A 26,868-nucleotide genomic window follows, 5' to 3' on the forward strand; every position below is an offset into this window, starting at 1 on the left:
TTGGAAAGCTTCCGACACTCTACCACCAAATGAAGCTCTTCAGAGACCTTGCAAGTCCCTACCTCATGGTACTCACTTGGCCAGAAGGGAATGGGTTGCCCTGAACAGAGCCAGGAGCGGAGTAGGTAGAACTAAAGACAACCTACTGAAATGGGGACGGGTGAAGTCAGCCAAGTGTCGATGTGGTCATCCTAACCAAACTACGGGACACATTCTCCGTGAGTGTGAACTGGGTCCAAATGTCACCAATCAAGACCTATATGAAGCTAAACATGAAGCCCTGAACTGGCTGCAGTACTGGCATGACAAGATATGATGATGATTAGCTTGTACTGTATACAAATTTTGAACCTTAATTTTTTTTGTCTGAAGAATTGAATATTATAATTCATTGGTCATGCAGCATGACATCATGGGGAAACATTTTGAAAAAAAAAAGTTTAATCCTAACTTGGGGTGGCACGGTGGTGTCATGGTTAGCGCTGTCGCCTCACAGCAAGAAGGTCCGGGTTCGAGCCCCATGGCTGGCGAGGGCCTTTCTGTGCTGAGTTTGCATGTTGTCCGTGTGGGTTTCCTCTGGGTGCTCCGGTTTCCCCCACAGTCCAAAGACATGCAGGTTAGGTTAACTGGCGACTCTAAATTGACCGTAGGTGTGAATGGTTGTCTGTGTCTATGTGTCAGCCCTGTGATGACCTGGCGACTTGTCCAGGGTGTGCCCCGCCTTTTGCCCGTAGTCAGCTGGGATAGGCTCCAGCTTGCCTGAGACCCTGCAGAACAGGATAAAGTGGCTAGAGATAATGAGATGAGATGAGATAATCCTAACATAACATTTCTGTTTAATCTTAACTTAATATTGGACTTCCTGTAAAATTGCCTATGCATGTGTGTTAAAAAAAAGTTTACATCTCTGTCTCCATTTCTCTCTGTTAGGTGCTTGTCAATTTCTTCTTAGTGAAGCAGGTCCTCTGGGTGAGCTGACTCAGTCTGACGGTCTGTACCGAGTCAGGCTTCTGCCACCTGTGGAACCTGGCCAATGGCAGCTCAACATCACATCCCATGGGCCAATCACATTTAATGTCTTGGGTAATCGGCTCTGACAAATCGACAATCAAGGATCACATTTCAATACCATACAACATTTTCACTGTGTAACATTAAGTTGCATATGTGTGGCATGATACTTTTATTTTCTTTTATCACAAGCATATTTACATATAAAACAGTACATTAATATTACGTAGCACTTTACAGATAAACAAAACAGAGAAACCATTAAAAATAAGCATTCATAAATAAATATATCTTAATCAAAAGGCAGAATAAATTCTGAATGTTTCATTATTTTGGGTGTTGGTATCTTCTCCTTTTTGGTACTTTCCATAATAAATGAAGGGATTATTAAATATCACAATTTCACTCAAACAGCAGGGTGTAAAATAGAAAATACATAAATGTGAGTCAGCATGTGATTTCTAGATGTCGTTCACACAACAGGAAACAAATGTATCCTACTATAACCTGATACTTTAAATATACCATTACAAAAAAAAAAGAAAAATTTATATAAATTACACATGGTTTCCTTCTTTCTTTTTTTTTGGTCTTAGGAGAAAGCACTCCCAGGGCTGCGGAGAGTAGAAGGCAGTCCTATTGCAGGTAAACTACATTTGCTGATTTGATTGAATATGACAGCAGCACGGTGGTGTATTGGTTAGCACTGTTGCCTCACAGCAAGAAGGTTCTGGGTTCAAGTCCAGCGGCTGATGGGGGCCTACCTGTGTGGAGTTTGGATGTTCTCCCTGTGTCTGTGTGGGTTTCCTCCAGGTGCTCCGGTTTCCCCCACAGTCCAAAGACGTGCAGGTTCGGCTAATTGGTGGCTCTAAATTGACTATAGGTGTGAGTGGCTGTTTGTCTCTATGTGTCAGCCCTGTGATGATCTGGCAACTTGTCCAGGGTGTACCCCGCCTCTTGCCCATATTCAGCTGGGATAGGTTCCAGCTTGCCCACGACCCTACACAGGATAAGCGGCTACAGATAATGGATGGATTAAATATGGAGTTTGGTAAAATGACTGAAATAAACATTACACCTGGCTAATGATGCATTTTCCTGTATATGGGTTTATATCTCATACCACCATGTTTTTTGTTAATCAGATATATCTTCGCAAATATGTGCACATGGAAATATGCCACTAAATTCTAGAATCTCAAGACAGGGTAAACATTATATCAGAAAAGCTTGCGCCAAGAAAAAAAACAACAACAACAAATTTCTTTGCTGAATATTCAGATTTAAAGATATACAGGTACAATTTTTCCTCTCACATCCTGTTCTTTTATGCAGTTTCTTAAAAAGCATCAGCTAATTTCTCTTTACGTTTTAATATTTTTTTTGCAGAGTAGCTTTGCAGAATTACTTTGTGATTTAAATAAAATATGCTTACTTCATTGCTTTGAATTTTTTCACTTTCTTCCTCCTCACAGGTGTACCAGCATTTTTAGTGGTGGCTGTAACAGGCCTGTTCACCAATGATGAAGCCACTTTCAGACATGTGACCTTACTAGGGCCCAATGGGGAAAGCTTTCAGAAAGTATTACTGAATTCCTCGACTTCCAATTGGTCAGGAAAGGAGCTGATCGGCTTCACTGAGTCAGTTCCCAGGAATCCCTTCAGTGTGTTTTTCTGTGGAAAAGACAGAATGGGGAATGAGCTTGAGAGTTTCCACTGAGATGGTTCAGCCCACACATGTACATATCATGGTACGTCTCCATATGGCACACAATTTCAGTCTAAAATTCTTATTTCAAATCTACAACCAAGTTCATAATTTTGAAAATGTCTGTGAGGTAATATGCAATACTGATATAAAAATTGAGATAAAAGAAAATACAAGATAAATGTAACCTATAACTGAAGTACATTTATTCTAAGACCATTCTAAAAAGCTTATTGAAATGACATTGTCCTGCTAGTTCATGATACCTGATATCATAATCCTAACAATGTTACCCAAAGTAGAAAAACAGTCATATGGCATAACAGAATCTCAGCTTGTCTCATCTTACCATAGATCCAGGTTGCAGTGAAAGTTACACCAGTGTTTAGCAAATTCTAGGTGCTTATGTTTGTGGTTAGATGTTTTTGTTTAATTATTGCCACAACAATGGAGATGGGCATTTTCAGGTATGTGGATATTTTTGTGGTCATTGTCTGATTTATGAAGGTCAACACTGTTTTTCCCACTTTGTGTTCTCTAATCTTCTCGAGGTTGATGAATGACTAAGGATGTTTGACGTCATATTTACATTTCATGGATGACTGCTTAAAAGGTGTTAAACATTCAGGTGAACTTAATAGTTAAATGGAAACATAATGTACATTTTGTACATACAGTATGAATATCTTGGGATATCAATAATTGTGACACTTTTTTCAAAAGAAAAAAGTTACTTTAGTTGGAGGTTAGCTTTCACTTGTATTTTCAGTGTGAGCTTAAGTTAATTAATACAAAGATATTACATTATATGGCATTTAGCAGACGCTCAGAGTGATGCAAAACGAGTGCAAAAGTCAGGTACACAAAGTGCTGACCTTCTAAATCAGAAAGTTCTCGTGCCAAGTGAATAAGTAACAAGAATACCTAGTGTAATATGCTGTTGAAGTACTCATAGTCAACTGTGGGTGGTAGAAATGGGCAACTGGACTTGCTTGAAGATTCTTGAAAACGTTTCACCTCTCGTCCAAAAGGCTTCCTCAGTTCTGTCTGACTAATAGGGAGTATCAGATATTTATCCTCTCCTGGATCAGAATCAGAATTCTGATGACCAGCTCATCTAAGGTGTCATTGAGGCATCATGTTGGTGTGGGTCACTGGAGGCTGGGTGTGAACGGCGAGTCACACCCAGCCTCCAGTGACCCACACCAACATGATGCCTCAATGACACCTTAGATGAGCTGGTCATCAGAATTCTGATTCTGATCCAGGAGAGGATAAATCTGATACTCCCTATTAGTCAGACAGAACTGAGGAAGCCTTTTGGACGAGAGGTGAAACGTTTTCAAGAATCTTCAAGCAAGTCCAGTTGCCCATTTCTACCACCCACAGTTTACTATGACCTGGATGATTGAGAATATTCACAGACATACTCATAGTCAAACAGCCAAGGAAACAAACCAACCATATACAGTGGTGCTTGAAAATTTGTCAACCCTTCAGAATTTTCTATATTTCTGCATAAATATGACCTAAAACATCATCAGATTTTCACACAAGTCCTAAAAGTAGATAAAGAGAACCCAGTTAAACAAATGAGAAAAAAATATTATACTTGGTCATTTATTTATTGAGAAAAATGAGCCAATTTTACATATCTGTGAGTGGCAAAAGTATGTAAACCTCATACTGTATACATTGGCTGTATATACTAAGAGGACATTTTATTAGGAACACCCATCCACCTGCTGTTTATTCAGTTATCTAATCAGCCAATCCCTTGGCAGCAGAACAATGCATAAAATCATGCAGATACAAATCAAGAGCTTCGGTTAATGTTCACTTCAAACATCAGAATGGGAAAAATTGTGATCTCAAAGTGTGACTTTCTTTCACTGTGGCATGGGTGTTGGTTTGAGCCAGATGGACTGGTTTGAGTATTTCAGAAACTGCTGATCTCCTGGAGTTTTCACACACAACAGTCTCTAGAGTTTACACAGAATGGTGTGAAAAACAAAAAACACTGAGTGAGTGACAGTTCTGTGGGTGGAAACAAACGCCTTGTTGATGAGAGGTGTCAGAGGAAAATGGCCAGATTGGTTTGAGATTATTTTGCCAGGAAGGATACAGTAACTCATAATCACTCTTTATAACTGTGGCGAGCAGAAAAGCATCTCAGCATGCAACAGCAGAAGACCACATTGGGTTCCACTCCTGCAGCCAAGAACAAGAATCTTAGAATCAAGAACTAATTCCTATTAAAGTGGCCAGTGAGTGCATGTGTACACTGTATATGGCTGTATTTGCTGTATAAAGGCATCAAAGACACCAGAAACACATTATACTATAACCTCATTAAGATATTATTTAGGCAAATCAGTCTACTGTAAAAAAAATACCACATATAGTCATATAACAATGTAAATTAAAGCCACTAGCGGCCTTGACGGGCCCTCGCACGTGTGGGTCCGCAACCCCGGACATCCCGCCACCCAGCAAAACAGTCACATGTCATATATTCATCAAATGTTCAAAGGTGATGTGCATGTTGCAAATGCCATGACTGCTTGATGGATGAGAGATAGACAGACAAAGACTGTGTGTGTGTGTGTGTGTGTGTGTGTGTGTGTGTGTGTGTGTGTGTGTGTGTGTTTCTGTGGTGTGAAAATGTACATTTATATATGTACAAAACTATACATATGTCTCCTCCTTATATCTATCTCACGCTGTAATCTTAAGTCATGTTAGCTTTCCTGTGTCTGCAGTGTGTGTGTGTGTGTGTGTGTGTGTGTGTGTGTGTACATGCAGAGTTTTCATATGTCTGCAACAAAATGCACAATGATGGCAGGTCACTAATATATAGATTTAGGCACTGCCTAAAAATGGAGATCCCATCTGTTTCTGGGTTGTAGAATTTTCTTATATTCAAGCCAGTCTCTTTTGCTTTATTTCTTTACTGGCTGGCACTGGCCCCTAGGCGGTGTGTATGACTGGTAATTACTAACACTGGCCACTAGGCGGTGTGTAAGACTGGTAATTACTAACACTGGCCACTAGGCAGTGTGTATGGCTGGTAATTAATAACACTGGGCACTAGGCGGTGTGTAAGACTGGTAATTACTAGCACTGGCCACTAGGCGGTGTGTATGACTGGTAATTACTAACACTGACTACTAGGTGGTGTGTATGACTGGTGGTACACGTACACGGACAAACCAAAAAAAAATCGACTCAATGGGTTTACCATTTTTTCTTAGGTATGGTGCTCCGCTGGAGCTCCGCTATTATTGTGGGTGTGCACGTGTGTGTGTGTCTGTTTGTCAGAGGGACAGAGAGAGAGAGAGTGTGTGAAAGAGAGAGAGTGTGCTCATAGATGTTGCGTGTGCATGTGAGTGCATACTTGTGAGAGTGTATGTGTGTACGGTATGCATAAATATGCATATAACTGTGAGTGTGTATGAGTGTGCACAGAATTGTATAAGTTATATCATCAGACTCATGATAGCCAATATTTTGTAAAGTTTCAGATCAATCCATCAATGAATTGAACATTTTCCCCCATTTCCCCCCATTTCCTGCTTAGCCAGATGGTGGCGCTGTGCTAGGCATCTGAATTACACATGTGAATATCATCACAATCATAATACACAATATTTTGTAAAGTGTCAGATCAATCAGTTAAAGCATTGCCAGTTTCTGGCACATTTCCTGCTTGGCCAGGTGGTGGCGCTATAACAGACAGGCCCATTGGGTGTCAGGTTATCATAATAATCATAATATCTATTGAAGTAAGAAGTGTCCAACCATACAGTCAGTGCACTGTGGCTTTCTGACACGTTTCCTGTTTATGTGGCAAGATATTAAAATCATAAGGCCATTTCAACATATTACAAGATATCAAAAATCCCTTCGCAATTTAATATCAGCGACATCTTGGCATCACATATAACAAACTTCACATGAATCTCATGAACCGTCTAGGAGGAGCATGTTAAAATTCATCATGTGTCAAAACACACATATTCAAAACCCTATTCTTTCCTTGGCCAGTTGGTGGTGCTATACCAGACAGGACCATAATGGCTAAATTGTATCAGAATCATATTACAAGATATCAAGTTCAACATTCAGCAATATCTTGGCATATTATATGTTATAATATTTCAACATATTAAAAATCTCTTAGCAATTCAACTTCAGCAATATCTTGGCATCATGTTTGCCAAGTTTGACATGAATTTGATGAACCATCTAGGAGGAGTATGTTAGAAATGACCATGTGTAATTTCACTCCAAATGGCCTTATGACATCATCATTCCAAAGTTCTACCCATTCATTTCAATGGAAAAAGGGTCGCTATGAAGTCCCTGGGCCATGCCCGGGGCCAAAAGTCTGTGGCTGAGTAGTGAGGACAATGACTGATGTATGTATCAAATTTCATGAGTTTTCGTGCATGGGAAATGCCTCAAATAAGGCCAAACATGGCATAATAATAATAATAATAATAATCCTTCGAAAGCAATAGGGTCTCGCACCGAACGGTTCTCGGGCCCTAATAATAATAATAATAATAATGATGATAATAACAATAATTAAAGCTGCTAGCGGCCTTGACAGGCCCTCGCACGTGTGGTTCCGCAACCCAGGACATTCCGCCACCCAACAAAACAGTCACATGTCATATATTCATTGAATGTTCAAAGGTGATGTGCATGTTGCAAATGCCATGACTGCTTGATGGATGAGAGATAGACAGACAAAGACTGTGTGTGTGTGTGTGTGTGTTTCTGTGGTATGAAAATGTACATTTTTATATATATATATATATATATATATATATATATATATATATATATATATATATATATATATATATATATACACAAAACTATACATGTGTCTCCTCCTTATCTCTATCTCATGCTATAATCTGCCACAATGATGGCAGGTCACTAATATATAGATTTAGGCACTGCCTAAAAGCGGACCTCCCATCTGTTTCTGGGTTGTAGAATTTTCTTAGATCATAGCCAGTCTCTTTTGTTTTATTTCTTTACTGGCTAGCACTGGCCACTAGGTGGTGTGTATGACTGGAAATTACTAACACTGGCCACTAGACCGTGTGTATGACTAGTGGTACACGGACAAACCACAAAAAAATCGACTCGATGGGTTTACCATTTTTTCTTAGGTATGGTGCTCCGCTGGAGCGCCGCTATTGTTGTGTGTGCGTGTGTGTGTCTGTTTGTCAGAGGGAGGGAGACATAGAGAGAGAGATAGTGTGTTTGTGAAAGAGAGTGTGCTCATAGATGTTGCGTGTGCATGTGAGTGCATACTTGTGAGAGAGTGTAGGTGTATGCATATGACTGTGTGTGTATGAGTGTGCACAGAATTGTATATGTCATATCATCAGACTCAGGATATCCAATATTTTGTAAAGTTTCAGATCAATCCAGCAATGAATTGAACATTTCCTGCTTGGCCAGGTGGTGGCGCTATAACAGGCAGGCCCATTGGGCGTCAGGTTATCATAATAATTATAATACCTATTGAAGTAAGAAGTGTCCGACCATACAGTCAATGCACTGTGGCTTTCTGACACGTTTCCTGTTTATGTGGCAAGATATTAAAATCATAAGGCCATTTCAACATATTACAAGATATCAAAAATCCCTTCGCAATTTATATCAGCGACATCTTGGCATCACATATAACAAATTTCACATGAATCTCATGAACCGTCTAGGAGGAGCATGTTAAAATTCATCATGTGTCAAAACACACATATTCAAAACCCTATTCTTTCCTTGGCCAGTTGGTGGCACTATACCAGACAGGCCCATAACAGCTAAAGAGTATCAGAATCATATTACATATCAAGTTCATCATTCAGCAATATCTTGGCATCTTATATGTTATAGTATTTCAACATATTATAACATATCAAAAATCCCTTAGCAATTCAACTTCAGCAATATCTTGGCATCATGTTTGCCAAGTTTGACATGAATTTGATGAACTGTCTAGGAGGAGTACGTTGAAAATGACCATGTGTAATTTCACTCCAAATGGCCTTATGACATCATCATTCCAAAGTTCTACCCATTCATTTCAATGGGAAAAGGAAAAGGGTCGCTATGAAGTCCCTGGGCCATGCCCGGGGCCAAAAGTCTGTGGCTGAGTAGCGATGACAATGACTGATGTGTATACCAAATTTCATGAGTTTTTGTGCATGGGAAATGCCTCAAATAAGGCTAAACATTGCAAAATAATAATAATCCTTCGAAAAACAATAGGGTCTCGCACCGAATGGTGCTTGGGTCCTAATAATCCTTCGAAAAACAATAGGGGTCTCGCACTGAACGGTGCTCGGGCCCAAATTAAAATGAAAATATGTCAAACTTTGGGCTTTCTAGAAGGAAAGCCATGGCCAAATGATTAGAGAAACAGCTTTAGGACTAAAAGGTTGCTAGTTTGATTCCATGGACCAGCAGAACTGCCTCAAGTGCCTTTGAGCAAGGTGCCTAACCCCCAACTGCTCTGGCAAGAGTGGTGGCGTACCTTGTGTCTGACTAGCCAGAGAAAAACTGATGATGCGTGTGGCAGCAGGGGCGTGGTCAAGCGCCGGTCTGTGACAGGAGGGTGGAGCCAGGGAAGGTGAGTGGCAGAATCGCTACACCTGACGGTAATTAACCTGTGTTTTGTGTGTGTTTTCCCAGTAAAGCGCTCCCTATTTAAGGAGGCTGAGAGAGAGCAGAGGGAGCGCAACCCGGGATTGGATGCAGAGTGTGTGTGTATGGGTGTGTGTGTGTGTGTTTACACTGCTTCGACTGAAAAGTTGGAAAAATAAATAAGCCTTCTCTGCCTCCAAACGTTGTCTTGCTGTCCTCTGTGCTCCACCCACACTTGATCCGCGCTACAGTGGTGTCGAAACCCGGGAAGGTGGAGCACCAGCTTTGCAGCCCCATGGAATCCTCCCCGTTCGCGGACTTGGTCCACGCCCTCGCCACGGCTCAGCAGAGCCAGCACCAGGCACTCGTCACGCTCCGAAAGGAGCAGGAGCGCCGCTTCGAAGCCCTGGTGCTGGCCCAGCAGGAAGATCGAGAGGCGTTCCGGCATCTCCTCGCATCGGCGGGGTCCACCAGCGCCCCGGCCGCGGGCCCGTCTCCCCTCACCTTGACCAAGATGGGCCCGCAGGACGACCCCGAGGCTTTCATCACCTTGTTCGAGCAGGTCGCTGAAGCCTCGGGGTGGCCGATGGAGCAGCGCGCGGCGCGCCTCCTCCCCCTCCTGACGGGAGAGGCGCAGCTGGCCGCACTACAGCTCCCTGCTGACCGCCGGCCGGCCTACGCCGACCTTCGCCGGGCCGTCCTCCAGCGCGTGGGGCGCACGCCCGAGCAGCAGCGCCAGCACTTCCGCGCGCTGCGGATGGAGGAAGTTGGCAGCCCATTCGCGTTCGGCCAGCAGCTCCGGGACGCCTGCTGGCGGTGGCTGAGGGCCGAAGATCGCGACGCTGAGGGAATCATCGACCAGGTGGCGCTGGAACAATTCATCGCCCGCTTACCAGCCAGAACCGCGGAGTGGGTCCAGTGCCACTGCCCGGCATCGCTGGATCAGGCCGTAGGACTGGCGGAGGATCATTTGGCGGCTGTTCCGGTGGCAGGACAACTGGCGACATCGTCTTCTCTCTCTCCTCTCCTCTTCTCTCTCTCTCTCTCTCTCTCTCTCTCCCCTCCTCCCATGTCCCGTCCTCGCCCCATTCCCCCACCACGGAGGCGGGGGCCGGCTCCACCCCAGCCGGCCCGCCGCACCCGTGGTGCCCTCCCGTTTCTCCCTTCTGTGTCTGTCTCTCCCCCCCCTCAGGTGAGTGAGCCCCAGAACACAGCTGCAGAGGGAAGGCCCGGGCCGGTTTGCTGGCGCTGCGGGGAACCGGGCCACCTGCAGCAACAGTGCGCAGCGATGGAGGTGGGGGCGGTGATGCGGATCCCTGATGCGCCAGAAGCTGCCCTCGATCGGGCCAGAGCGTATCGCATACGGGTAAGTGTACAAGGGGCTACATATCAGGTGTTGGTGGATTCGGGTTGCAATCAGACCTCGATCCGCCAAAGCCTGGTTCAAGATGAGGCATTGGGGGGAGCACAAGGGGTGAAGGTGTTGTGTGTGCACGGGGATGTTCACAGCTACCTGTTGGTGTCGGTCCACATATATTTCAGAGGGGAAAAATCGATAGTGAAGGCGGCGGTTAATCCTCGCCTTACCCACTCTTTGATCTTGGGGACTGATTGGCTGGGATTTCGGGGTTTAATGGCACGCCTAGTAAAGAGTGGGTCCTGCCGGTTGACAGGGGAAGGTCCCGGTGTTGCTTTGGCTGGAGCTGCGGTCGCAGAGCCGTCTACGTCATCTCCGCGACAGAGTGAGGAGCCGCCAGCCCCTCCTCTTTCTATTGGGGAATCCCTCGCGGATTTCCCACTGGAACAATCGCGAGACGAGACTCTGCGACACGCGTTTAACCAAGTGAGAGTAATCGATGGTCAAACGCTCCAGCCGAACGCCACCCCGTCCTTCCCCTATTTTTCCATTTTGAAGGATAGGTTATACCGAGTGACGCAGGACACTCAAACGAAAGAGCGAGTCACCCAGTTGTTAATTCCAAAGAGTCGCCGGGAATTGGTATTCCAGGCGGCTCACTTTAATCCCTTGGCTGGACACCTCGGGCAGGATAAGACACTCGCCCGGATAATGGCCCGATTCTATTGGCCGGGGATTCACGGCGACGTCCGTAAGTGGTGTACGGCGTGCCGCGAATGCCAGTTAGTAAATCCAGCGGCCATCCCAAAAGCGCCCTTGCGCCCCCTACCATTAATCGAGACCCCGTTCGAAAGAATTGGGATGGATCTCGTCAGGCCATTAGATCGGTCAACACGAGGGTACCACTTTATATTGGTTCTGGTGGACTATGCAACGCGATACCCGGAAGCAGTGCCTCTTCGCAATATCTCAGCACGCAGTATTGCAGAGGCCCACTTCCACGTCATCTCCTGGGTTGGAATCCCGAAAGAGATTCTGACTGACCAAGGCACCTCGTTTATGTCACGAACACTGAGCGAACTGTATGGGCTACTGGTTATTAAGCCGATCCGCACCAGCGTTTATCACCCACAGACGGACGGTTTAGTTGAACGGTTCAATCGCACCCTCAAGAACATTATCAAAAAATTCTTAAGTGAGGACGCACGTAACTGGGATAAGTGTCTCGAACCCTTGTTGTTTGCAGTGCGAGAGGTCCCCCAAGCCTCCACGGGGTTCTCCCCGTTCGAATTATTATATGGGCGTAAGCCGCGCGGCATCTTAGATGTACTGCGGGAAAATTGGGAGGAGGGACCTTCACAGAGCAAAAACGAAATTCAGTACGTTATGGATCTGCACGCAAAACTCCACACGCTCACCCACCTAACTCAGGAGAATTTGCGGCAGGCCCAGGAACGGCAAGCCCGCCTGTACAACAAGGGCACGCGCCTTAGAGAGTTCACTACAGGAGATGAGGTACTTGTCCTGTTGCCCACGTCGAGCTCCAAATTAATCGCCAAGTGGCAAGGACCCTTTGAGGTCACACGGCGAGTCGGGGACGTCGACTATGAGGTTAGGCGAACGGACAGGGAGGGGGCACTACAGATCTACCACCTCAATCTGCTGAAACTCTGGAACGAGGAGGTCCCTGTGGCGTTGGTGTCGGTAGTTCCGGAGAAGGCGGAGCTGGGGCCGGAGGTCCAAAAAGGGACATTGGCATCACGTACCTCTCCGGTCCCCTGTGGAGACCACCTCTCCCCGACCCAACTCACGGAGGTCGCCCAGTTGCAGGCCGAGTTTTCGGATGTGTTCTCACCCCTGCCCGGTCGCACTAACCTCATAGAACACCACATAGAGATGCCCCCGGGGGTGGTAGTGCGTAGCCGTCCTTATAGATTACCCGAACACAAAAAAAAGGTGGTTCGGGAAGAACTTCAGGCCATGCTCGAAATGGGCATCGTCGAGGAGTCCCACGGTGACTGGAGCAGCCCGGTGGTCTTGGTTCCCAAGGCCGACGGCTCGGTCCGGTTCTGTGTGGACTATAGAAAAGTCAACGCGGTGTCTAAATTCGACGCGTACCCAATGCCTCGTATTGATGAGCTGCTCGATCGACTAGGCACGGCTCGCTTTTACTCGACACTGGATTTGACGAAGAGATATTGGCAGATCCCCTTGACTCCATTATCCCGGGAGAAAACGGCCTTTTCCACACCGTTCGGCTTACACCAGTTCGTCACACTTCCATTTGGGCTGTTTGGGGCGCCCGCTATGTTTCAGCGGCTGATGGACCGGGTCCTCCGGCCCCACGCCACCTATGCGGCCGCTTACCTAGACGACATTATCATTTATAGTAATGACTGGCAGCGGCACCTGCAACACCTGAGGGCCATCCTTAGGTCGCTGAGGCGGGCGGGACTCACTGCCAACCCGAAGAAGTGTGCGATTGGGCGGGTGGAAGTACGGTATCTGGGCTTCCACTTGGGCAATGGGCAGGTGCGTCCCCAAATTAATAAGACAGCAGCGATTGCGGCCTGCCCGAGGCCCAAGACCAAAAAGGGGGTGAGACAGTTCCTGGGGCTGGCTGGCTACTATCGTAGGTTTATACCTAATTATTCAGACGTTACCAGCCTGCTGACTGACCTCACTAAAAAGGGGGCGCCAGATCCAGTCCAGTGGACAGAGCAGTGCCAGCGGGCTTTCTCTGAGGTAAAGGCTGCACTGTGTGGGGGGCCACTTTTACACTCCCCTGACTTCTCTCTCCCTTTTTTGTTACAGACGGATGCGTTGGACAGAGGGCTGGGGGCCGTTTTGTCCCAGCAGGTGGAGGGGGAGGACCGCCCAGTCCTATACATCAGCCGGAAGCTGTCAGTGCATGAGGGGCGCTACAGCACAATTGAGAAAGAGTGCCTGGCGATCAAGTGGGCGGTCCTCGCCCTCCGTTACTACCTGCTGGGGCGCCCTTTCACCCTCTGTTCGGACCACGCGCCCCTCCAGCGGCTCCACCGCATGAAGGATGCCAACGCGCGGATCACCCGTTGGTATCTGGCACTCCAACCCTTCAACTTCAAGGTGGTCCACAGGCCGGGGGCGTAGATGGTCATGGCGGACTTCCTCTCCTATCGGGGGGGGGGGGGGGGGAGTCGGCTGCAGGCCGGACGGGAGCCCGGCCTGAGTCGGGCGGTGGGGGTATGTGGCAGCGGGGGCGTGGTCAAGCGCCGGTCTGTGACGGGAGGGTGGAGCCAGGGAAGGTGAGTGGCAGAATCGCTACACCTGACGGTAATTAACCTGTGTTTTGTGTGTGTTTTCCCAGTAAAGCGCTCCCTATTTAAGGAGGCTGAGAGAGAGCAGAGGGAGCGCAACCCGGGATTGGATGCAGAGTGTGTGTGTATGGGTGTGTGTGTGTTTACGCTGCTTTGACTGAAAAGTTGGAAAAATAAATAAGCCTTCTTTGCCTCCAAACGTTGTCTTGCCGTCCTCTGTGCTCCACCCACACTTGATCCGTGCTACAATGTGATTATCAGTTTGGGCAAGAATAAAACATATCTCTAAAGCAGATTAAACATTATTGAACTTGAAGTGATTGTAATTATTTGCTGCTAATATCGACACATGCACAAAGTTTAAATAAATACTTTCCATAGAGTGGGTGGCACGGTGGTGTAGTGGTTAGTGCTGTCGCCTCACAGCAAGAAGGTCCGGGTTCGAGCCCTGTGGCCGGCGAGGGCCATTCTATGTGGAGTTTGCATGTTCTCCCCGTGTCTGCATGGGTTTCCTCCGGGTGCTCTGGTTTCCCCCAAAGACATGCAGGTTAGGTTAACTGGTGACTCTAAATTGACCATGGGTGTCTATGGAATCAATTTTGTGCCAAAATGTTCATACAATACTTTTGAAAAATCAAACAAAAACTACAAATCAAAATACAAAAAAACAAAAAAAAATCAATTTTTTTAGACTGGCAAACAAATTATTCATGTAATCGTGCAAAATATCAGTCTATTCCTCTTCAGAAACCTTTTATTTTTGTTCCGCGTCTTTCTCAGTTTTTTTTGACGTAATTTATTTTAGGTGCGATTCCAGCTTTCTCGTTTGCGCTGTCTGACTTTTTGCTTGCAGTTTTGGCACAAACTTCACGTGTGGGTGAGCTGTCCAGGAATGCATTCCCATTGGGTAACTTGTGTTTGACTGACAGCTACGCTCAGCGATTCCCCGGAGGCTGTTGCGGCCATTTCCTACTTGGATTTTGGCGGACTGTTTGGCGAGTGACCGATCCATTGACGGTAAACAAGGATCGAGTGGACTTCAGTGGCGACTATGATATTGAATTTACACTTTCTTGAATTAATTCAATATCATAGTCGCCACTGAAGTCCTTGTTTACCGTCAATGGATCGGTCACTCGTCAAACAGTCCGCCAGAATCCGAGTAGGGAATGGCTGAGCGTAGCTGTCAGTCAAACACAAGTTACCCAATGGGAATGCATTCCTGGACAGCCCACTCACACGTGAAGTTTGTGCCAAAACTGCAAGCAAAAAGTCAGGGAGCGCAAACGAGAAAGCTGGAATCGCAACCAAAATAAATTACATCAAACCCTTTCTCCCGTAGTCAGCTGGGATAGGCTCCAGCTTGCCTGCAACCCTGTAGAACAGGATAAAGTGGCTAGAGATAATGAGATGAGACTTTCCATAGAGCAGAGCACTGATATTATGTACAAATGCCCAGCAAATAATTATAGCCTTTTTATTCATGATACTGTGCTCTCTGTCACCAATTTGAAAAAAAAGAAGCTAAAATTATGATTGAAAAAATAGTCACATGACATACCGTATGTACCTTACATGAACAATAAGACATTAATTACTGTGACTGTGCATGAGAAGCCTGATGATACCTAACTTGCTAAAATAAATTTAATAATTTATAAAAGTTTTAACCTGAAACTTGATTATGATGGTGTGTAGAAATTAATTATTTTGGATTGTTTTAATTATTTTGGGCAAAGTTAGCATCTATACAATGAAACGGACATACATTTATTTTCTCTATATTAGTTTTGTTATATTAGCTTGTATATCAGCGCTTACTGCAATAGCTAGGGGTGGTAAAAGGATAAACCCTCGGCCCCGAACAGGGCCGTAGCCAGCATTTTAAAATTACTGAGGTCTGTGATGCGCGTGCAAGGCATGCGCTGAAAAATTTTCGACATATTTAAATGAGAGGGGTGAATTACACGTCACACGAGATCTATGCCTGAAATTACTTTTAATGGTGCTTAAACTGAATATCATCAGTTTTGAAAAAAAAATCATGTATGTGGCAAGAGTAAGAATAATTTAAGCTTGTTTAATGGTTTGATCTGGCCCAAGCAATGAGGACAAAAGATACCCTAACCATGTAGCCTATGGAACTAAGATACATTAACAATCTGGCATCCGTTACACCTACACAAAAAAAAAATTCTGGGAAAAAAAATCAGTATACACCACCATGTTTGAATAAAGAGTAGGGGTAACTATAAACTTGTTGAACAGTTTGCCTTATCAACTGTGTACGTGTGTGTGTGTGTGTGTGTGTGTGTCAGATTCCCAGATTCCTGGTTTCTTCAGCTCAGCATACTGAAATGAAAAAAATAAAAAGAATATTTAGACAGAAATAAATGATTATTAGTGCAAATGGCACCACAGAAAATTGGTTTACAAATCTCAACAACAACCTCTTTCATCAAAGGCTAGCTGAATCCTCCTGTGAGGCTACAACTGCACTGCTTCAAAAATGTAAATTTAACAGCTTCATGAAAGTGCACTGATTGTTACCATAAAAAAAAGTGTCTACTGTACTGCGTTCACTCCCCCGAGTTGCGTACCCATTCATTTTTGTGTTCTTGGTCTCAGAGCCGCACGCACGAAACAGACACAGAAGACAAAATCAATGTTTAACATAATTAACAATGCACTTTTTATGGAGACGTTTTAATGTTATTCTTTATTTTTTTTTATCCAGTTGAATATTTAGCCTACAAATTTATTTTCAGCTCTTAGAAATGACTGAGGTCCGGACCTCGGTGGCCTCATAGCTGGCTACGGCCATGACCCCGAAGATGCCAAGGCTGAAGATTACCAGCTTTAACTCAGAAGGTCTTTTACTGACAAAGGCCGAATTACTGACTGGACTGAATGCCGATATTTTGTGCATTCAAGAAACTCACAAGGACGGCGTGCCACATAAAATCCCCGGCATGGAACTAGCAATCTATCATCCAAGTCCTGTACATGGCAGCGCAGTTTATGTACGTGATAAGCCCATAGCCACTAAAACCAACAACTTCTCTGCCCACGGCATTGAAATACTGACTGTGGAAACCAAAGACATCAAGGTGGTTTCCGTCTACAAACCTCCACCGACTCCTTTCATTTGGCCATCGGAATGTGACCTAACTGATAAAGTCTGCCTAGTAATAGGGGACTTCAACAGCCAGAACACCCGATGGGGCTACTATGATACCAACTCAGACAGCGAGGCAGTTGAAGGATGGGCATTAAATAATGACATGACTTTACTACACAAGGCGAAAGACAAACCTTCTTTTATGAGCGGGCGCTAGCGACATAGATGCAATCCAGATCTGGTGTTTGTGCCCTCTGGACTTGCACAAAACTTTGAGAAAACGGTTGAAAACCCGATACCAGGGTCACAACACAGGCCGATTTACAGTTAACACTAAACCTGTAATTCGACCTGTAAAATCAAGGAACCCTATTCCTAGATTTAACTTCCGTAAGGCAAATTGGAAGAACTTCACCATAGAACTCGACGATAAAATACAGTCGTTGGAATCTCATCCCAACAACTACAACCAGTTCCAATCCCTTGTTTGGGAAACTTCAAAGAAGCATATCCCAAGAGGATGCCGCAAGTCCTACATCCCTTGTTTAAGTGAAGACAGCAAAGATCTCTATGAGAAGTATGCGAAAGCATATGAAGCCGACCCATTTGCAGAGGAAACAATAGCAATGGGAGAGTCTGTGCTGGCTTCAGTCTCAGAAGGACGTAGAGAAAGGTGGAAGGAACTCGTCACCAATGTTGACATGACCAAGAAAGCCTGGTCCACAATTAAGAAACTGAACTCTGACAAGAACCCACAAGCACGGTGTGGCAGCGGGGGCGTGGTCAAGCGCCGGTCTGTGACAGGAGGGTGGAGCCGGGGAAGGTGAGTGGCAGAATCGCGACACCTGAGGATAATTAACCTGTGTTTGTGTGTGTGTTTTCCCAGTAACCGCTCCCTATTTAAGGAGGCAGAGAGAGAGGAGAGGGAGCGCAACCCGGGACCAGACGACTGTGTGTGTGAATGAATAAACGTATAGTTAAGATTTTGAGACTGAAAAGTTATCAGAATAAATCACCTTGTCTGCCTCCAAACGCTGTCCTGCCGTCCTCTGTGCTCCACCCACACTCTATACGCGCTACAGTGGTGCTGAAACCCGGGAACAGGTGGAACACCAACACAGCAGCCCCATGGAATCCTCCCCGTTCACGGACTTGGTCCACGCCCTCGCCACGGCTCAGCAGAGCCAGCACCAGGCACTTGTCACGCTCCGAAAGGAGCAGGAGCGCCGCTTCGAAGCCCTGGTGCTGGCCCAGCAGGAAGATCGAGAGGCGTTCCGGCGTCTCCTCGCGTCGGCGGGGTCCACCAGCGCCCCGGCCGCGGGCCCGTCTCCCCTCACCGTGACCAAGATGGGCCCGCAGGACGACCCCGAGGCTTTCATCACATTGTTCGAACAGGTCGCCGAAGCCTCGGGGTGGCCGATGGAGCAGCGCGCGGCGCGCCTCCTCCCCCTCCTGACGGGAGAGGCGCAGCTGGCCGCGCTACAGCTCCCCGCCGATCGCAGGCTGGCCTACGCCGACCTTCGCCGGGCTGTCCTCCAGCGCGTGGGGCGCACGCCGGAGCAGCAGCGCCAGCGCTTCCGCGCGCTGCGGATGGAGGAAGTCGGCAGCCCGTTCGCGTTCGGCCAGCAGCTCCGGGACGCCTGCTGGCGGTGGCTGAGGGCCGAAGATCGCGACGCCGAGGGAATCCTCGACCAGGTGGCGCTGGAACAGTTCATCGCCCGCTTACCAGCTGGAACCGCGGAGTGGGTCCAGTGCCACCGCCCGGCGTCGCTGGATCAGGCCGTGGGACTGGCGGAGGATCATCTGGCGGCTGTTCCTGCAGCAGGACAGCGGACGGCAGCATCTTCTTTCTCCTCTTCTCTCTCTCTTTCTCCCCCCCCTCCTCCCGTGTCCCGTCCTCGCCCCATTCCCCCACCGCGGAGGCGGGGGCCGGCTCCACCTCAGCCGGCCCGCCGCACCCGTGGTGCCCTCCCGTTTCTCCCTTCTGTGTCTGTCTCTCCCCCCCCTCAGGTGAGTGAGCCCCAGAACACAGCTGCAGAGGGAAGGCCCGGGCCGGTTTGCTGGCGCTGCGGGGATCCGGGCCACCTGCAGCAACAGTGTGCAGCGATGGAAGTGGGGGCGGTGGTGCGGATCCCCGACGCGCCAGAGGCTGCCCTCGATCGGGCCGGAGCGTATTGCATACCGGTAAGTGTACAAGGGGCTACATATCAGGCGTTGGTGGATTCAGGTTGCAATCAGACCTCAATCCGCCAAAGCCTGGTGCAAGGCGAGGCATTGGGGGGAGCACAAGGGGTGAAGGTGTTGTGTGTGCACGGGGATATTCACAGCTACCCGTTGGTGTTGGTCCACATACATTTCAGAGGGGAGAAATCGATAGTGAAGGCGGCGGTTAATCCTCGCCTTACCCACTCTTTGATCTTGGGGACTGATTGGCCGGGATTTCGGGGTTTAATGGCACGCCTAATAAAGAGTGGGTCCTGCCGGTTAACAGGGGAGGGTCCCGGTGTCGCTTTGGCTGGAGCTGCGGTCGCAGAGCCGTCTACGTCATCTCCGCGACAGAGTGAGGAGCCACCGGCCCCTCCTCTTTCTATTGGGGAATCCCTCGCGGATTTCCCACTGGAACAATCGCGAGACGAGACTCTGCGACACGCGTTTGACCAAGTGAGAGTAATCGATGGTCAGACGCTCCCGCCGGGCGCCACCCCGTCCTTCCCCTATTTTGCCATTTTGAAGGATAGGTTATACCGAGTGACGCAGGACACTCAGACGAAAGAGCGAGTCACCCAATTGCTAATTCCAAAGAGCCGCCGGGAATTGGTATTTCAGGCGGCTCACTTTAATCCCATGGCTGGACACCTCGGGCAAGATAAGACACTCGCCCGGATAATGGCCCGGTTCTATTGGCCGGGGATTCGCGGCGACGTCCGTAAGTGGTGTACGGCGTGCCGCGAATGCCAGTTAGTAAATCCAGCGGCCATTCCAAAAGCGCCCTTGCGCCCCCTACCATTAATCGAGACCCCGTTCGAAAGGATTGGGATGGATCTCGTCGGGCCATTAGATCGGTCAACACGAGGGTACCGCTTTATATTGGTTCTGGTGGACTATGCAACGCGATACCCGGAAGCGGTGCCTCTTCGCAATATCTCAGCACGCAGTATTGCGGAGGCCCTCTTCCACGTTATCTCCCGGGTTGGAATCCCGAAAGAGATTCTGACTGACCAGGGCACCTCGTTTATGTCACGAACACTGAGCGAACTGTATGGGCTACTGGGTATTAAGCCGATCCGCACCAGCGTTTATCACCCACAGACGGACGGTTTAGTTGAACGGTTCAACCGCACCCTCAAGAATATTATCAAAAAATTCGTAAGTGAGGACGCACGTAACTGGGATAAGTGGCTCGAACCCTTGTTGTTTGCAGTGCGAGAGGTCCCCCAAGCCTCCACGGGGTTCTCCCCGTTTGAATTATTATATGGGCGTAAGCCGCGCGGCATCTTAGATGTACTGCGGGAAAATTGGGAGGAGGGACCTTCACCGAGCAAAAACGAAATTCAGTACGTTATGGATCTGCGCGCAAAACTCCACACTCTCACCCACCTAACTCAGGAGAATTTGCGGCAGGCCCAGGAACGGCAAGCCCGCCTGTACAACAAGGGCACGCGCCTTAGAGAGTTCACTCCGGGAGATAAGGTACTCGTCCTGTTGCCCACGTCGAGCTCCAAATTAATCGCCAAGTGGCAAGGACCCTTTGAGGTCACACGGCGAGTCGGGGACGTCGACTATGAGGTTAGGCGAACGGACAGGGGGGGGGCACTACAGATCTACCACCTCAATCTGCTGAAACTTTGGAACGAGGAGGTCCCCGTGGCGTTGGTGTCGGTAGTTCCGGAGAAGGCGGAGCTGGGGCCGGAGGTCCAAAAAGGGTCATTGGCATCGCGTACCTCTCCGGTCCCCTGTGGAGACCACCTCTCCCCGACCCAACTCACGGAGGTCGCCCAGTTGCAGGCCGAGTTTTCGGATGTGTTCTCGCCCCTGCCCGGTCGCACTAACCTCATAGAACACCACATAGAGACGCCCCCGGGGGTGGTAGTGCGGAGCCGTCCTTATAGATTACCCGAACACAAAAAAAAGGTGGTTCGGGAAGAACTTCAGGCCATGCTCGAAATGGGCATCGTCGAGGAGTCCCACAGTGACTGGAGCAGCCCGGTGGTCTTGGTTCCCAAGGCCGACGGCTCGGTCCGGTTCTGTGTGGACTATAGAAAAGTCAACGCGGTGTCTAAATTTGATGCGTACCCAATGCCTCGTATTGATGAGCTGCTCGATCGACTAGGCACGGCTCGCTTTTACTCGACACTGGATTTGACGAAGGGATATTGGCAGATCCCCTTGACTCCATTATCCCGGGAAAAAACGGCCTTTTCCACACCGTTCGGCTTACACCAGTTCGTCACACTTCCTTTTGGGCTGTTTGGGGCGCCCGCTACGTTTCAGCGGCTGATGGACAGGGTCCTCCGGCCCCACGCCACCTATGCCGCCGCTTACCTAGATGATATCATCATTTATAGTAATGATTGGCAGCGGCACCTACAACACCTGAGGGCCGTCCTTAGGTCGCTGAGGCGGGCGGGACTCACTGCCAACCCGAAGAAGTGTGCGATTGGGCGGGTGGAAGTACGGTATCTGGGCTTCCACTTGGGCAACGGGCAGGTGCGTCCCCAAATTAATAAGACGGCAGCGATTGCGGCCTGCCCGAGGCCCAAGACCAAAAAGGGGGTGAGGCAGTTCCTGGGGCTGGCTGGCTACTATCGTAGGTTTATACCTAATTATTCGGACGTCACCAGCCCGCTGACTGACCTCACTAAAAAGGGGGCGCCAGATCCGGTCCAGTGGACGGAGCAGTGCCAGCGGGCTTTCTCTGAGGTAAAGGCTGCACTGTGTGGGGGGCCACTTTTACACTCCCCTGACTTCTCTCTCCCTTTTGTGTTGCAGACCGATGCGTCGGACAGAGGGCTGGGGGCCGTTTTGTCCCAGCAGGTGGAGGGGGAGGACCGCCCAGTCCTGTATATCAGCCGGAAGCTGTCGGTGCGTGAGGGGCGCTACAGCACCATTGAAAAAGAGTGCCTGGCGATTAAGTGGGCGGTCCTCGCCCTCCGTTACTACCTGCTGGGGCGCTCTTTCACTCTCTGTTCGGACCACGCGCCCCTCCAGTGGCTCCACCGCATGAAGGATGCCAACGCGCGGATCACCCGTTGGTATCTGGCACTCCAACCCTTCAACTTCAAGGTGGTCCACAGGCCGGGGGCGCAGATGGTCGTGGCGGACTTCCTCTCCCGTCGAGGGGGGGGGGAGTCGGCTGCCGGCCGGACGAGCGCCCGGCCTGAGTCGGGCGGTGGGGGTATGTGGCAGCGGGGGCGTGGTCAAGCGCCGGTCTGTGACAGGAGGGTGGAGCCGGGGAAGGTGAGTGGCAGAATCGCGACACCTGAGGATAATTAACCTGTGTTTGTGTGTGTGTTTTCCCAGTAACCGCTCCCTATTTAAGGAGGCAGAGAGAGAGGAGAGGGAGCGCAACCCGGGACCAGACGACTGTGTGTGTGAATGAATAAACGTATAGTTAAGATTTTGAGACTGAAAAGTTATCAGAATAAATCACCTTGTCTGCCTCCAAACGCTGTCCTGCCGTCCTCTGTGCTCCACCCACACTCTATACGCGCTACACACGGTTAGCTGCCATGACACCCAATGCAGTTGCAAAACAGCTACTTTTGAATGGCAAACCTTTGAATAAAGAAAGAGGTCACCTGAAGAAGATGAAAGAAGAGATGGAGAAGGTGATGCTAGAAAGTGAGGATGAGCTTGTAAACTTCACCATCACTGAACTCGACGATGCCATCAAACTTCTGAAACCTGGGAAAGCTGCTGGCCTTGATGGGATCACGACCGAAGTCATAAGGCATTTTGGCACCAAAGTCAAAGCTTGGCTGCTACAAATGTTCAATAACTGTGCTACCACCCTCACAATCCCTAAGATCTGGTGGAAAGCGAAGGTGGTCGCCCTACTGAAACCCAACAAGGACCCCTGCCACGCCAAAAACTATCGACCTGTATCATTGCTGTGCATACTTTTTAAGTTATGTGAGAAAATGATACTTGCCCATATAGGACCTACAATAGATGAACTACTACCTCCCGACCAAGGTGGTTTCAGGCCAGGAAGGTCCTGCTGTGGACAGGTTCTGAACATTACCCAATTCATTGAAGATGGTTTCGAAACCGGGCAGGCCATGGGGTGGTTTTCGTTGACCTGACCGCTGCATACAACACTGTCAATCACAGGCTGCTCTTACTAAAACTGGCTAAAATGGTCCAGAACTCCAGCATCGTTCGGGAATCAAGTCGTTACTCGAAAACTGACGGTTCTTCATTGAAATGGATGGGAAAAGGAACCACTGGTGCTCACAGACAAATGGTCTCCCTCAAGGTTCGGTGCTTGCACCAACCCTGTTTAACATCTACACTAACAACCTCCCCCATTTCAAAAATATTTGACAGTTTATATACGCTGATGACCTAGGACTCGCCACCCAACACAAGTCTTTCAATGTCATTGAGCGAAGACTTACGGCTGCCCTAAATAGTCTTTCAGACAACGATGAAACCAACTTCTTAAATGCAAACCCTGGCAAGACTCAAGTCTGCACGTTCCATCTGAACAACCATCAGGCCCAATGACAGCTGAACATCGCTTGGAATGGTAAGAAACTGGTCAACGACAAATTCCCAGTTTACCTTGGAGTAACCTTAGACATAACTCTATCTTACAGAGAGCATGTAAGAAAACTCAAGGAGAAGATCGCTTCTAGAAACAATCTCCTCAACAACCTAAGAACTCTCAACTGGGGAGCTGACGTCAACACCTTGCGATCTACTGCTCTGGTGTTATGCTACTCTACAGCAGAATACTGCTGTCCGGTATGGGAAAGGTCATTCCATGCTGGAAAAGTGGATGCTGAGCTTAATACCTCTTGCTGTATCATAACAGGAGTGCTAAAACCTACACCCCTATCAGCACTATACCGGCTAGCAGGTATTACACCACCTTCCATCCGATGAGAAGCTCACTCCAGAACCCAGAAGTTTTTACAAGAGCAAGACCCAAGATATCCTCTACACCATTACCAATATATAAGAAAAAGACTCAAGTCCAGAAAGAGCTTCATGGTTGTGCAGAATCTAAACCCTCAGGACTCTGCCAAATACCGACTAGACCGTTGGAAAGCTTCCGACACTCTACCACCAAATGAAGCTCTTCAGAGACCTTGCAAGTCCCTACCTCATGGTACTCACTTGGCCAGAAGGGAATGGGTTGCCCTGAACAGAGCCAGGAGCGGAGTAGGTAGAACTAAAGACAACCTACTGAAATGGGGACGGGTGAAGTCAGCCAAGTGTCGATGTGGTCATCCTAACCAAACTACGGGACACATTCTCCGTGAGTGTGAACTGGGTCCAAATGTCGCCAATCAAAACCTATATGAAGCTAAACATGAAGCCCTGAACTGGCTGCAGTACTGGCATGACAAGATATGATGATGATTAGCTTGTATACAAATTTTGAACCTTAATTTTTTTTGTCTGAAGAATTGGATATTATAATTCATTGGTCATGTGTGACACCTGCGAGTGTTTCGGGGGCGGTGCCTCTGTAGACAGCGCGGAGCTGGAAGTTGATTGTGCTGAATGTCGCCAGCTGCGAAGCCTTCACCTGGACCTATTAATAGGACTTTGTTTGTGTGTGATGTGCGCCGTGAGCGTTAGGCTTCACGTTGGCCATGGGTTTGGGTTTGGTAATTTGTATTTGTTAAAATGGTATGAATTCCAGTAAAGAGCATGATTTTCTGTTTTGAGTGCCTTATTTTGGGTTTGGGGTTATTTGTTTGAGTCAGAATGTAACATAATGGGGGCTCGTCCGGGAGATTATGCTCCCATTATGCTCCCATTATGTGCATCCCCCACAGACGCACTGGGAGCAGCGAGGGGATACTTCATGGAAAATGGGGTGCTCTTCCGTAAATGGATGCCACAAGGGGAAGATTTTGTGGGGGACGCTTATGTCCAGGTGGTGATCCCTGCTAAATTTCGAGATTCTGTATTACAGGTTGCGCATGACCGGTGTGGGCATGGGGGTGTGAGGAAGACCTATGACCGTGTCCTCCGAACCTTCTTTTGGCCGCACATTAAAAGGGATGTGTCTGCATATATAAAGTCATGTCATACCTGTCAGGTCACCGGTAAGCCTAATCAAACTCTCAAACCTATTCCCTTGCGTCCGATTGTAGCCGTGGGCGAACCTTTTGAGCATATTGTTATCGATTGCGTAGGCCCACTGCCAAGGTCAAAGAATTGCAGTAATTATATTTTTACGTTAATGTGCCTGAACACTCGCTACCCCTTTGCTTTTCCGCTGCGCACCATCTCTGCGAAGGCGGTTCTGCGGGCTTTGGTTCAGTTTATGTCCGTTTTCGGTATCCCAAGATTTGTGCAAAGTGACCGTGGGTCTAATTTTACTTCCCGCGTTTTTGAGGGCGTTTTAAAACAACTGCGCATACAACATCTCACATCCACGCCGTACCATGCTCAATCGCAGGGTTCAATCGAAAGATTTCACCAATCTATGAAGTCTCTCTTGCGTGCCTATTGCGTGCAGCTGGATGCGGACTGGGAAGAGTCTTTACCGTGGCTCATGCTGGCTGCACGCGAAGTGGTGCAAGAGAGCACTGGGTTTAGCCCAAATGACTTGGTTTTTGGACACAAAGTGCGGGGACTTTTGTCAGTTTTGGGGGACGTGGGTAGATCGGTTGTTCCGCCCTCCAATGTTGAAGGTTATGTACTCGGTTTCAAAGACAGGCTGGCGAGGGCGCAGGATGTAGCAAGAACAAATTTGGAGGGTTCTCAAAAGAAAATGAAATGCCTGTATGATCGATCCATAGAGCGTAGATCCTTTGAAGTCGGTGACCAAGTGCTTGTGCTTTGTCCGTTAGGTGGGTCACCATTAGAGTCCAAATTTGAGGGTCCCTATTCCGTTATCCGCCGGATCTCCGATGAAAATTATTTAGTGGCAACTCCATCCCGTCGAAAAAAATCTACACTGTATCACGCCAATTCAATGAAGCCCTATTATGAATCTTCGTGCCCCCACCCAGTTTTAGCCTCTGCTTCGGATTGGACTGGGGAAAGTGGGCATGAAATTCTCGACCCAAATGATGGCGTTCTTCGGGGGCGTTTGAAAAATTCTGAGTGTTTGTCAAATTCAGAGTGTTTGTCAAAATTGGATGGGATACTGGCGTAAATGAGAGGATTTAATTCGCCTCGTACGTGCATTTCCTGCTTTGTTTGGGGATACTCCATCTCGAACCACTTGGATCGAGCACGATATTGATGTTAGTGATTCGGCCCCGGTGCGGCAACGCTTTTATCGTGTGTCACCAGAAAAACGTCGAGTGCTGGAGTCGGAAGTGCGATATTTGCTGGATAACAATCTGGCAGTCCCGTCGTTTTCAGAATGGGCGTCCCCGTGCATTTTGGTAGAGAAGCCAGACAAAACGGTTAGGTTTTGCACAGATTTTCGAAAGGTGAACAGTGTCACTAAAGGGGACAGTTTCCCGTTACCTCGAATCGAGGATTGTGTCGACTCTGTGGGGTCTGCCAA

The 26,868-nt window shown here is 48.1% G+C and overlaps 1 pseudogene; it reads left to right on the forward strand.

The window, feature by feature from the left end:
- The window catches only part of LOC132888331 (von Willebrand factor A domain-containing protein 7-like), a 156,520-nt pseudogene that overhangs the window by 79,826 nt on the left and 49,826 nt on the right, over positions 1-26,868 (forward strand).

Source organism: Neoarius graeffei, chromosome 6, assembly GCF_027579695.1.
Source record: "Neoarius graeffei isolate fNeoGra1 chromosome 6, fNeoGra1.pri, whole genome shotgun sequence".
In the NCBI taxonomy this organism is placed as follows: Eukaryota; Metazoa; Chordata; class Actinopteri; order Siluriformes; family Ariidae; genus Neoarius; species Neoarius graeffei.